The sequence below is a fragment of the Poeciliopsis prolifica genome, unplaced genomic scaffold (genome assembly GCF_027474105.1).
Source record: "Poeciliopsis prolifica strain line A6 unplaced genomic scaffold, Auburn_PproV2 SCAFFOLD035, whole genome shotgun sequence".
Classification (NCBI taxonomy): Eukaryota; Metazoa; Chordata; class Actinopteri; order Cyprinodontiformes; family Poeciliidae; genus Poeciliopsis; species Poeciliopsis prolifica.
Window position 1 is genome coordinate 5,892,769 of NW_026562410.1, and position 13,000 is coordinate 5,905,768.

The 13,000-nt window shown below is 39.2% G+C and overlaps 1 pseudogene; it reads left to right on the forward strand.

Moving 5' to 3' along the window:
* The first annotated feature begins 300 nt into the window (after window positions 1–300).
* On the forward strand, window positions 301–11,116 carry LOC129374341 (interleukin-15 receptor subunit alpha-like; annotated as a pseudogene).
* Window positions 11,117–13,000: the final 1,884 nt, after the last annotated feature.

Genomic DNA, 13,000 nt, shown 5'->3' on the forward strand with positions numbered 1-13,000 from the left:
AAGTTTAGCCCAAAATACATGTAGTTTAAGCAAGTGAAACGTCTTGTTCGTACACAAGAAGTTTCCAACTAAGTGTTGGTTTCAAAAGTTTACCGTCCAGACAGATAAATATCAAATATTTAGGGATAAAATTACGCATTTTAAACGTTTTATGATGTCTGTTATTGCAACGTCTTGTCACAAGAGGGCGCTGTTACGCCACTAATATCTGCTGTCATTCAATCGCCGCTGATGAAGAAGGTGAGAAGTAGACACTGTTTAACTGTGGAGCCTTATGCAATAATGTGTGACGTAGGAATTGGTCTGAATTGGACTTCGGTCATGTTGAACAGTAAACAAAGACAACTTTGGACATGAAGAAATGGCTCATTGGAAGAATCCAGGAAGTAACAGGTGTGTCACCAGAAACACCGCAACAACCAAAATCAACTCAAAGTACAAATATGGCAGAGGGATTTTTTTTTTTTTTTTTTTTAAGGCGGGCCCTCGCAGCGAGTGAAAGTAAAAGTAGTCGCTCCACATCGGGCGGTCGAGGCGGTATAAAGAACAAGAATCGTCGTCCCGGCTGGAAGATGGACCCTCATGGACTCTACCCCTCAGTCTGCGCCCTGGTGGTTTGTCTCCTGGGAGCGACGCGTCTCTCCAGCGGTGGTAGGGCTCAAATTTAACATATAGCCCATGCATTTTTTATTTTTTATTTTTTAGAACAAAGGTCACCCATACAGAACATGCATATACATGCATATCGGTTTAAATAGACTCAATACTAAAATGAATGTTTTTATAATTTAGACTTACTCCTTATCAATTGGGTCATTGTGATGGTCTCATGTGTCCATTACTACCTCCTATGTTGGCTTAATGTTAAGCCACCTTTACATGTAAAAAAAAAAAAGAAAAAAAAAAACCCAACATACATAGATGTCGAGATAACATTCCACTTAAACCGAAAATATTTAACATTCAATATAAAACCAAATTACAGGATTTGATGTGAACTGTGGTATATAGAAAGTTTGAAGGAAGTTTCAGGTGCAAAAAAAAAAAGTAAATAAAGTGTCATAAAATAATTTAAACACACACACACACACACACCCCCACACCCCCCCCCACACACACACACACACACACACACACACACAAATAGTGTGTAAAATCTAAGATGTTATGATTTGACAGCTTGCAGCAGCACCTGAAAGCAGTTTGGTTTCTGTTTGACTTGATCAGTCAGATACAGATTTTGGTCGACTCTTTGCCGTTTCACGCATCCTGCGGCCTCGCATCACTTCGACGATTTTCAGGTCTGAAGTCTTACTTCGGTCTTTGATGCACTTCTTTTTCCCCTCAGACATTCTTTGTTGTAGATTTGCTGCTGTGTTTTGAGTCACGGTCCTGCGATGGCCCAGATAGTCGGAGAGATGGCATCAAATTTGACTTCAGAATATCTCTTGGTTTGCTGATCGAGTAAATCACAAGCAAACCAAAGATTTTCTAAAGATAAACGACTCCGACTTGCAAGATGTGGCAACTTTATTTATGTAGTACCTTCAGCTAAAAGCAACTCTAAATACTTGTACAAAAAAAAAAGAAGTTAGAAACGACATACATCAATAAAAGCGTAAGTTATAATCCTTTCCTTTATGATCATAAAAAGTATTTTTTTTAAAGTTCAAAAAATGCTTGTTTGAACTTTAAAAATTATCTAATTTTACAGCTAATAATTCAGTTTTTAATAAGTCTGAAATTGCAATTATAACTTGAGCAAAACTAATAGAATTAGCAAAAAAAATTCAAGTTATTTTTTAAATTTGGTTCAAAAGACCCTGTTTTTCGATGTTTGCTCGGCACTTCCTGTGAGGCGCTGTCCTGATGTCTTCTGTTTGCTTTTCCAAAGAACAACTTTCTAGGATTCCCAGGGGTCCGTTCAGTCGTTTTGAGCACTTTTTTTTTTTTACAAAAAATAGGTTTTGTAGTGTTTTCGAAATTCCTCAGACCATTCATCAATCAATTACTGATAATGTTCTTCCTTGTCATTGTCAAAACATTTTTCCAAGCTCCAGCACTGAAACTCCCGCTTTTAATGGGGTGATCACCCTTACAGATGGCCGGTGAATATGAACATTTGTTCTCTATAAACTCTTGATGGTTTTGGCTTCGTCATAATACGTGCAGATAGAACCAAAGGCACACATAACTTCGTTGTTGACATGATTGTGTAAAGAGCGAAAAAGATCATTAACATGACGTCAGTAGTGAAGTAATGCTAAAAGATTCCAATGTGTGTTTTTGTTTCAGACAAATGCAAATGCCCAGAGATTCCTCCAAAAGATTTAACTGTCCGAGAAGGCGATGCTTCAACAGTACATATCGCTACCGGTGTATTCCAGGCTACACGAGAAAAGCCGGAACGATAAACTTCATCAAATGTCAGGAGACGAACGGTGTTTTCCAGTGGACCGAATCTACATTAGAGTGTATCAGTAAGATCCTTTCATTTCTCTTTCATTTCTTTAAGAGGAAACTTTGTCATATTAGCGCCAAGGCCTTTAGTTTTAAAGAAGGGCAGCTGAGTCGATTCTGAAAACTTTGGCCGAATATCTGAGTCATTGTTTGTGAGAAGAAACCAAAAACCAGCAGAGGTGAAGAACAGCAGAAACGAAATCAAGTGAGATGGAATAACCCCTTCCCTGCCCCTCCCCGAGATATTTCTGAAGCTACGGGTCAAGACGTACAAACCTGACCTACAGACATGGAAAATGAAAAAAAGATGAGGAAGCAAAGAAGAAGAAGCCAGAAGTGAAACCTCAACTAACCCTACAGACCAGAACAGGACCATCTGCTATTTTCAGGTGGAGGAAAACAAAAACATGTTTACATGGTACAGAAATCAGATGACGCAACAGTTTAAGATGTTTTGTTCATTAATCTGCCAAAACGTTGGAGGTGAGATTCTGTTTAAAGAATCTATTGTATTTATTATTTGTATTTATCTACTGTATTTATTATTATTTGTGTGTGGGTTTTTTTTATCGCAGTTTTATTTATTGTTTTTGGTCCTCACATTTTATTTTGGCTATTTAAAGCATCTTCCAGTTCTGGCGTTTAGAGAGCTTCAGAAAATGTATATTTATTGGTCTTTCAGAGGGCAAACTTGCACTATGATCCCTTTATCGGTGTACTACTTGACAATTTTGTCAAAACAACAATATTATCGTTTATCGCAATATTTACTGGGAAAATGTATCGTCCATCAAAAGCTGATATAGTGACTGGCCTAGACTGAGCAAACAGGAGTTACTGCCACGCTGTTGAGAACCTGAATGGCAGCAGATGCAGGACAGAGAGAGTATTTAAAGATCAACTAGACCAGGGCTGCTCAAGTCCAGTCCTGGAGAGCTACCGTCTTGCAACTTTTAGTTGCAGGACAGTGCAGTAGATCAGGCTCAGCTATGAACAGGCCTGGTAACGAGTCATTCATTTGATTCAGGTGTGTTGGAGCAGGGATGCATCTGATAGTTGCAGGATGGTAGCTCTCGAGGACTGGACTTGAGCACCCCTGAACTAGACAATCTTAAAAAGCCTGACCTGTCAATTTTCGGCAATACCGATCTTGTTTGTCTGAAATATTGCAGCAAAGTTACTAAGTTAGCTAAATTCGTGAGGTGTCAGCTGTTAACGTCACTGATCCGTCAGTCGGTCTCCTCTCACTGTAGAGCAAAATGTGACAGTCGGTTTTCATATATGCACCAAATATCGATTAGCTTGGCTTCCCAAGTTCAGTTGCCATCTTGTCTGCAGTAGGAAACTTCCTTGGCCTATGAATGGCATTTAGTTTGTTCCAGAAACTGACAGGAAAAATAATTTATTCTTTAAAGGTTCTTAAAATGGTGTGAGCATAGACCACTGTGCTGGTATTTTTAAATGAGAATTGTTTCAGGCCGGCATTTGTCTTGGGCTGAGATTAGATTTATTCTAAACAGAGAGGACCAAAGAATCATTTTACTGCTGGCAAATTGATACCTGCTTCTAGTAAAGTCTTATTTTGAAAACTCAAAACCCTCTCTTTCATATCTTGTGTTGATTAAGCCTCTGTGCTCTTTTTTTCTTTTTGTTTGGCTTCAGTTGACCCAAACTATGAGCCACCGCCAGCCACCACAGGTAAGAAACTGCTTTTCTTTTCTTCAGGTCTGCATGATTTCTGTCTGTCAGTGCCCAGCACCTTGATGTGAGGCCATAAGCAAGTGTACAGATTCCTCGATGGAGCCTATTTCTGTTTGCTAAGTCACTGTAAATGAAGATACTCTCATTAGAAAAATGACATAATAGAAAGTATTCTGGTTGTTGCATCTGTACACACTATTCAGAAAAACTTTTGTGTAACTGTTTATTTTTACTTCTATATGTAGGAGAGTATTCCTTGCTGTCAGTATTCTTTCAAACATGTTTCTCTTTTTTAAAAATTGTGACAATATTCAACATCTTTTAGTTTGTTGAATATTATAATCACAAAAAATAAAATATTATTATTATATGTAATATTATAAAAAAAAAAGCCTCTGTGCAAAATGGGGTTAAAACATGAACAGCCCTGAGAGGTTTTTTCATTCATGAGCGCGCCCCCTACACTTTGGGAACCACTGACTTAATGTAACCTTCTTTAAACTTGTTTTTTTCCCCCTAAAGATTGTATTGGCTCCAATGGCCTTCAGAAAGCGGAAAGACATGCGAAAAGGTCACTAGCTGGCCTTTGAATCGAAACGTTGACGTCTGAATCAGTTGCTTCTATATGTGGGTCATGTTTTGGCCCTGCGCCACCACAGCAGCCCAGACCTTCTTTAAACTTTTGACTCCACATGTCCAACTGTTTGGCGTTTCAGTGCTTTTTGCACAGCTTGATGTAACAACAAGGAGCTTTGACAGCAATATTCACCAACATTTGTCTCGTCCATGAATCGACCAACGCGTTTCCCGGTTCAATCAGAATTGGTATTTAAACCGTCCTCCTGATCATGTTGTTCAGATTTTGACACCTAACAACTGATCAAGAACTACCATCGCAAGGTTTCAAACAGGATGTTCTTAGAGCGCCACAGAGTGTTATCAGCAGGCTGAAACCGAGACACAGAGAGACCAGAGGAATCAGAGAAACTCACAGAAAGTGTCGTCCTGTGGCCACATCCGACTCTGATGACCGCTTCATTGTGATGAGAGGCACCCAAGTTACAGATGTAACGGTAAAACCAGTTACATCTTTGTGATCTGAGTGGTAGACGACCTCTATTGGCATCTGACAACAAACAGGCATCTGCGTCAGTCTTTCCACCAAAGGGCGGCGCGTTTTCGCTAAACAAGGAAGCGGTGGACGTCACTTCAGGGCTGTTATCTGGTAAAAGTCGATTCTAGACATCAAGGAAAGCCCTATGCATCAGCCATTGTTGTCACCTGATGAGCCTTTGGTGTTACACTCTGGGCAGGTGTGTTTACTCAAGTACAAAGCCCTGCATGTTTTAGATCTCTCTCTGCTTTAACATACCTGATTCACATGATTGTGGTTCAGTGAAAGGCTGTTAATCAGGAGTGAGTTGAAACCAGGTCTGCAAGACACTGTGGCTTAGGACGAGGTTGGGCCTAGTGAATATAGAACTGGCCTTCCCTGTTGACATGATTGTGTAAAGAGCGAAAAAGATAATTAACATGATGACGTCAGTAGGGAAGTAATGCTAAAAGATTCCAATGTGTGTTTTTGTTTCAGACAAATGCAAATGCCCAGAGATTCCTCCAAAAGATTTAACTGTCCGAGAAGGCGGATGCTTCAACAGTACATATCGCTACCGGTGTATTCCAGGCTACACGAGAAAAGCCGGAACGATAAACTTCATCAAATGTCAGGAGACGAACGGTGTTTTCCAGTGGACCGAATCTACATTAGAGTGTATCAGTAAGATCCTTTCATTTCTCTTTCATTTCTTTAAGAGGAAACTTTGTCATATTAGCGCCAAGGCCTTTAGTTTCAAAGAAGCAATATTTACTGGGAAAATGTATCGTCCATCAAAAGCTGTTATAGTGACTGGCCTACACTGAGCAAACAGGAGTTACTGCCACGCTGTTGAGAACCCGAATGGCAGCAGATGCAGGATAGAGAAAGTATTTAAAGATCAACTAGATAATCTTAAAAAGCCTGACCTGCCAATTTTCGGCAATACCGATTTTGTTTGTCTGAAATATTGCAGCAAAGTTACTAAGTTAGCTAAATTCGTGAGGTGTCAGCTGTTAATGTCACTGATCCGTCAGTCGGTCTCCTCTCACTGTAGAGCAAAATGTGACAGTCGGTTTTCATATATGCACCAAATATCGATTAGCTTGGCTTCCCAAGTTCAGTTGCCATCTTGTCTGCAGTAGGAAACTTCCTTGGCCTATGAATGGCATTTAGTTTGTTCCAGAAACTGAAACTGACAGGAAAAATAATTTATTCTTTAAAGGTTCTTAAAATGGTGTGAGCATAGACCACTGTGCTGGTATTTTTAAATGAGAATTGTTTCAGGCCGGCCTTTGTCTTGGCCTGAGATTAGATTTATTCTAAACAGAGAGGACCAAAAAATCATTTTACTGCTTCTAGCAAAGTCTTATTTTGAAAACTCAAAACCCTCTCTTTCATATCTTATGTTGATTAAGCCTCTGTTCTCTTTTTTTCTTTTTGTTTGGCTTCAGTTGACCCAAACTATGAGCCACCGCCAGCCACCACAGGTAAGAAACTGCTTTTCTTTTCTTCAAGTCTGCATGATGTAAAATGTAAAAGTTTCACGTTGATGAACATAATGTCCTTTTCCTTTTTTCTTTCAGCTCACCCAGAATTTCAGACACACCCAATGATTAGCAGGGGTATGAAACAAATGTCTTTTTTTATGTCCTAAGGAAGCATTTTACAGATCAGCTTCATGTCACATTCTTTGAACTTTTTAATGTCTATCTAACTGTTCAGTGTTTCACCAAATTTTGCACACCTCGCTGTTGCCCCAGTGCATTATTTGAGAATCGACATAGCATGCCTCTACATAAATGCTTCACTATAATTGGATATTCTCATAGTAGCTTGCAAAAATTTCCATAAATGTCACCTGACAGCCAAATATCCATAGCTTTTTGAGAGCAGTGTATGTTATTGATAGTGCACACCTCTCAATAATTATCCGTCTTCATTTTTCTTGCCACACGTTTCCAGAAGCCCCACCAGGACCTTCCTCAACCTCTAAGCCTTCAGCACCTCCCAAGAAAGAGCAAAGCATTCTGGGTAAGAACAATGAAATCCAATCAGTAGAACAGCAACAAAGGTTCAAGCAGGCGCATCCATTTGTTAAAGGCTCTGAGGAATAACATGAGCACTAATGAAGAAAAAGAAAGAAAGTCATTTGATGTCTAAGGAAAACTTAGCTCATCTAAAGAGCTGAGTTTCAGTTCATTAAATTAAATAATATATTAAATGGGATATAGCTGGGATTTTATCATTAGCTGCGAGTAAAACGAACAGCTGCACAGCGTATGCCTTTTGCAACATTTCTTTAAAGCAAAAAATAAAAAAAACAACAAAGCAGTCACACAGTGACTAAAAATAAGTATGAAACTTATTCAAACTTACTGAACTTCTAATCAAAGAGGACCGAATGATTTCTCAATATTTAGACTCGAATCTCAAAGAGATTTTGATTGCCTGGCATATTCACAGCTGTTCACATTTTTATTTTCCTTTGAATTGTTTTCATGTGTTTTTAACAGCCAAGCAGCTGAAGTTGCTGTGGCAAGAAGGTCATCTGTGTTTTTTGGGGGATTTTTTGTGTCGGTAACAACATACATGAACAGAAAAAGGTGCCAAATGAGTCACGAACTACTGTTTCCCGTCGGAGCGTAACAAAATGATCTCTTATCTCTGAGAAGAGGTTTCTTCTGATTTCACCTGGCTAAACAACGACTGCTGATGTGTTGAAAAGGCCTTTTGGTGTCTGTGACATTAAATACAAAAAATCAGACAGACATTTAGCAACGTTAAAGCTGTTTTGAATTTTGACCTTTTTTTAAAAAAATTTGTTTTCCACAAATAGCAACGGATCGTCAGCATACAGCCAAATCTAGAACTTTGTGTTTATCCTGCTGTTGTCATTGGTTCTGCTGATTTGTTTTCCATGACATTTTGTCTGACCTGATAAGCTGTGAAGTTGATTAAGTGGGTTTTTTTGTTGTTGTTTTTTTCATCACACTCTTAGTGTGGTCAGCTCAGGCCCCAAACTGGACAAATCAGAATCTGTTTGCACAAACAGCAGAAAAAGGAAAAAAAAAGTCTCAGATTTTCTGCAGCATATTCAAAGAGGGGAGTGTTTTTCAAATACATTTGCTTTTCGTACTTGTATACAGAAAACACATAATACTTGATGGAGGTTTTTTACTCTTAATAAAAGGAAAATCAGTCCTTTCTTTTTTTTTAGGGTTAGGTTTTTTTTTTGCAGCATTTACTCAGGTTTTTATATATTGCAATGATACGTGGAACAATTGAGTGAAGATGTTTTTATTAAAAATAACTTGGAAGAATAAATAAGAAAAAGGCTTATGACAGAAATGATTGTGGCAGATAAACATAGTTCTGCAAACACGCACAGCAGGTGATGCTATCTTCTTTTCCTGTTTGCAGGACCTTCCTCCACCCTCAGAACCTCCACCTCCAACCCTTCACCATCTCCCCACACTCTGGGTAAGAACAATGAAGTCCAAAAGAAAAAGAAAGAAAGTCATCTGAAGTTTGAGTGAGGCGGGTCTGTGGCAAACGTAGCTCATCTAAAAAGCTGAGTTTCAGTTAGTTTTTAATGATAATATGTGGAGGTTCTGATGCTCTGGAGGATGAATGAAGGTCCTGCAAACAGGAAAATAAAACACAAAGAAGTCACACTGATTATGAAACTTGTATTTGAGATAAATCAAGTTTTGCTCTTCTCTTTTGCAAAGGCAAATTGGGAAGAATCTAGGTAAATAAAATGGTTGCTTGGTTGCACTTTTTATATATATTGTGTTGAATCACTGCACATATTTAGCCATCTATTTTTAACATGTGTGTTGGTGCAAAAGATAAAATGCAAACCATAGTGAGTTGAGGAAGGAGGTTTTGTGAGGTCGACCCTCTTCATGACTCATACTGCGAGATAGAAGGAATTAACGACAACCACAAAGATCGGGTCAAAACAGAAACGCAAATGAAACCCAACATTCAAAGATCGTATCTTGATTCCACGATCCTTGAATCGTAGAATCAAAGATCTACGATTCAACCAGGAATCTCCTGGCAATTCCTGGTGGTGCAACTTTTAGCAACCCTCTTTTTGTCAGTCGGACATAAGAGGGCTAGCTGGACATTCCTCTTGGCACAATCTCCCTGTATCGTCCAGAGTCCTCTTCAGTACTTTCCTCTGTTCAGCTCACGTCGAACGTTTTCTATCAGATTGATGTCTGAGGAATGAGAGAGCCTTGGAAGGAGGTACATTTTGTGTCTGGTCATGTTTCTGATCAATAACCTGCTGACGAGTTCCAGGTTGAACTTCAACAGGTTCTTTTAGACAAAAGCTTTGTCTAAAGCATGTGATGCAGAATTTTCCCAACATGTCCAAAAAAAAAACAATCTGGGTTTGTATTTAAATGATATACAGTGCTAAGTACGCAATAAGGCGATCCTGGAACTCGGTTTGTCTGCAGCATCGAATCTTAGTTTGCCAGTGAAATGAAAGGCGGGTCCACAATAGTATCTTCTGACCAGAACACGCAGTTCACCAGAGGCAAAAATAAATCGAGCCCGGTCTGGAAGAACCGGCTCGAAACGACAGTCTTTGAGTGGACACTTATTAAACTGTGCTGCAGAATCTGTTCCATTGGAACAATTAGCAGATTTGTAATTTTATGGTGATAATATCTCATGGGAAGGGATTGACCCGAGAGAAATGATTTCAGCGGATTGTGTTTTTGTTTTCCTGTTAGAACGGACAACAATTTGCATCAGTTTAATTGGAGTGGTTCTACTCATCGTGTGCGGCGTCTTCTTCTTCCTGTGTCGACAGTAAGTTGGTCAACGGAACTTTTTTGTCCTTCTCAGATATCAAAGTTTTAATGTTTGTACTGACAAAAAATCCCCAACAAAAACGTCTTTCTGCTCTTATATCTGAGGAGAAACAAGGCGAAGCCTCCAAGAGATCCACAGGAGCGGGAAGCTGAACTGTTGACAAAGATATAGAACGTTGGAGGAAGCACAGGGAAGAAACGATGAGGAACCTGTACTTAACGTAAATGTGGTCTGGTTTGAGAAATGTGGTTTGAAGACTCGTTTGGAATTTGCCATTTTTTTGTTTGTTTGTTTTAATGTAATTTTCTTTACCTAGGCAGTATTACAATGCATAACAATTATCTTTTCATTGATTAATCTGCAGTTACAGACACAGGCAGCTTCCCCTACAGCATCATGCTGCCATTATCATCATCATCATCATCATCATCATTTTTTCTTTTTTTTTTTACCATGAGCAAATAGAAAAACATTCACCAGGCTCTGGCTTACGCCCTCCAAACACATCAGTAGCTTAAAGTTAACATGGAAAATACGGAAGATGACAACAGACTTTTTGTAAAACTTTAAATATATGTATACTTTTTTTTACGTTGACATTTTTCCTGACTTGTGCGTTGTTTAAATAATTAAAAAAAATGTTTTCAATTATTTATCCTTTAAAAAGTAAGCTCGTTTTTTCATGAATGTAACTTTGCCTTCTAAAGTGCGGATTCTGTGTGGAAAGTTGAGAACTCTTGTGCGCCGCCTGCTGGTTGGGAGCAGCCATGCTGTTTATTTATGTCTCGTGTTTTGTCTGTGCCCCCAAACAAGGCGCCGCCTCCATTTTTTCTGAATCTTTGATTTCTCGGTTTGTTATTGACCTAAATCCTCGTAGCAGCAGCAAGTACTAATCTGTTCACACATGAAGTAACTGGGATCTTCTGTTTATATTATACAGATTGTTACTTGTTTTAGGATTTGACCTTGATGTACCAGATGAACTGGAGTTAATTATTGTTTTGGAATAAAAACATTCAATGTCTAGTTGAGTCATCATGTGTTCATTTCAGACAGCGAGCAGCTCGATGGTCAGAGAGATGCTTGCTGGTCAGACCAGTGAACAACTAACTCCTGTTCTTTGTAGGTCACAGCTACAAACTTTGACACATTTAATTAACATTACATATGAACACAAACATTTCTATGTTTATGGTTATAGTTATTGTTCCTTCTGGTTATTGTTCCTTTTATGGTTTCTACCTGGTTTTCGTCTTTACCTCATTTCATCTTCTGTCTAACTGATCACAAGTCACTGATTGTGAGATGTGTGCGTCTCTCCTCTGCTTTGAAGCTCTTGTCTCGTGTCTCATCGTCTGCCGAACTCTGGCGAACTCTGGCGCTGCTGTGGTCCGACCACAGCTGTGTCTTCTAGTCGGGTCTGGTCGTTACACAAATGGATTGTTTCAAAAGCGTCTGTTTACACCAGTGAGTCATTTTAGATGAAAAATGATTTTAGATGGAAAATGATTTTAGATGGAAAATGATTCCTCCCCTGCGACAGACTGGTGACCTGTCCAGGGTGAACCCCGCCTCTCGCCTGGAACGCAGCTGAAGATAGGCACCAGCACCTCCCGGCCCCTTTAGGGAGAAGGGTGACCCGAAAATGGATAATTCCTCCCTTTTATTTTTTTATGCTTTTTTTTTTTTTTTAAACTTGACCTGGCTGAGCTGCTGAGCTAGTCGGGCGTCTTGCATGACTTGGTTTTTGCTTCTAATGAGTTGAACAAGGTCTGGTTGCATTTCAGTGCTGCTCTGAAAAAAAGTATCTGTGAACTTTTTGACATTCAGTCAGGTCAAAACCATTTTTAATTAGAGATTTTAGGTGACAAACTGGTGCATAATAGTGAGTTAGAGAAAGGCTCCAATCGACAGCTGTAGTGGAACGACTGGCTTTTCAGAGATGAGCTTGTTGCCGTGGTGACCCCGGGGTGACCCCCCCGGGGTGACCCCGGGGTGAACGTCCGCTCTGAATCTGCGTCTGAAGGGGTTTAAAAAGCAGCAGCAGCAAACCACCTTCTGTGAATTAACCATGTATTGAACAACTGAGTCATTGTTCTTTTAAAGTGATGAAAATCAAGCTGCTGTGACAGCAGCTTGATTCACAATGGATCAAAGTCTTGAGGATTTGTTTTTTCAGTCCATCAAAAATTGAGATGTGAGACAAAATCAGTTTCTATCCAATGTTGTCAGCAATAGGATTGCAAAAGCTTTTTCTGCATTTTTTGTTTTTGTAGCTAAAGCATCGTTCCATTTTGGTTCCCGTTGGGAGTAAAATTCTAGTTTCCCTTCCTCTGAACCTCAACGCCTAAATTGTAATTATGTTTTTACTCAGAAGTCAGAACTTCCAACTTCTGTGTTTGGGGACAAAAAAAAAAAAATCAACTAGAACCTTCCCTGGAGTCCAACATGGCCGTGATGCATAACAAATGCAGTGTTCGCTGCTGTAATAAAAATTTTGCATGGCATTTTAACACATGAAACTCAAAAGTACCAAATGAAATCATTTCATTTAGCTTTACTAAGCTAAAAGCTTGGAGCATTTGTTTTCTATTTTCTCTGAGAAATTTGTAGCTGAAATTGAATTTGAACTTTCCTCAAGCCTACGCTTAAAAGATTAGCTTGGATTTGTTTTGGAAGAAATGTTCAGCAAAAGGGAACGTGAGCGATCGTTGGCTTTGCTGCAGCAGGAAGACGCTGTGAGTTTGTTGGAAAAGTAAATAAATATGAAATGGTCGCCTGCTGCAACTGTTTGAGCTTTAACTGGAGGAATCATCCTCATCTGTCGCTTTCTAAAAACATTGTGTGTCAGGATCAACATTTTTTTTGTCTGTTGAACCATTTCATTAAATTTCATACTTCCATTTAATG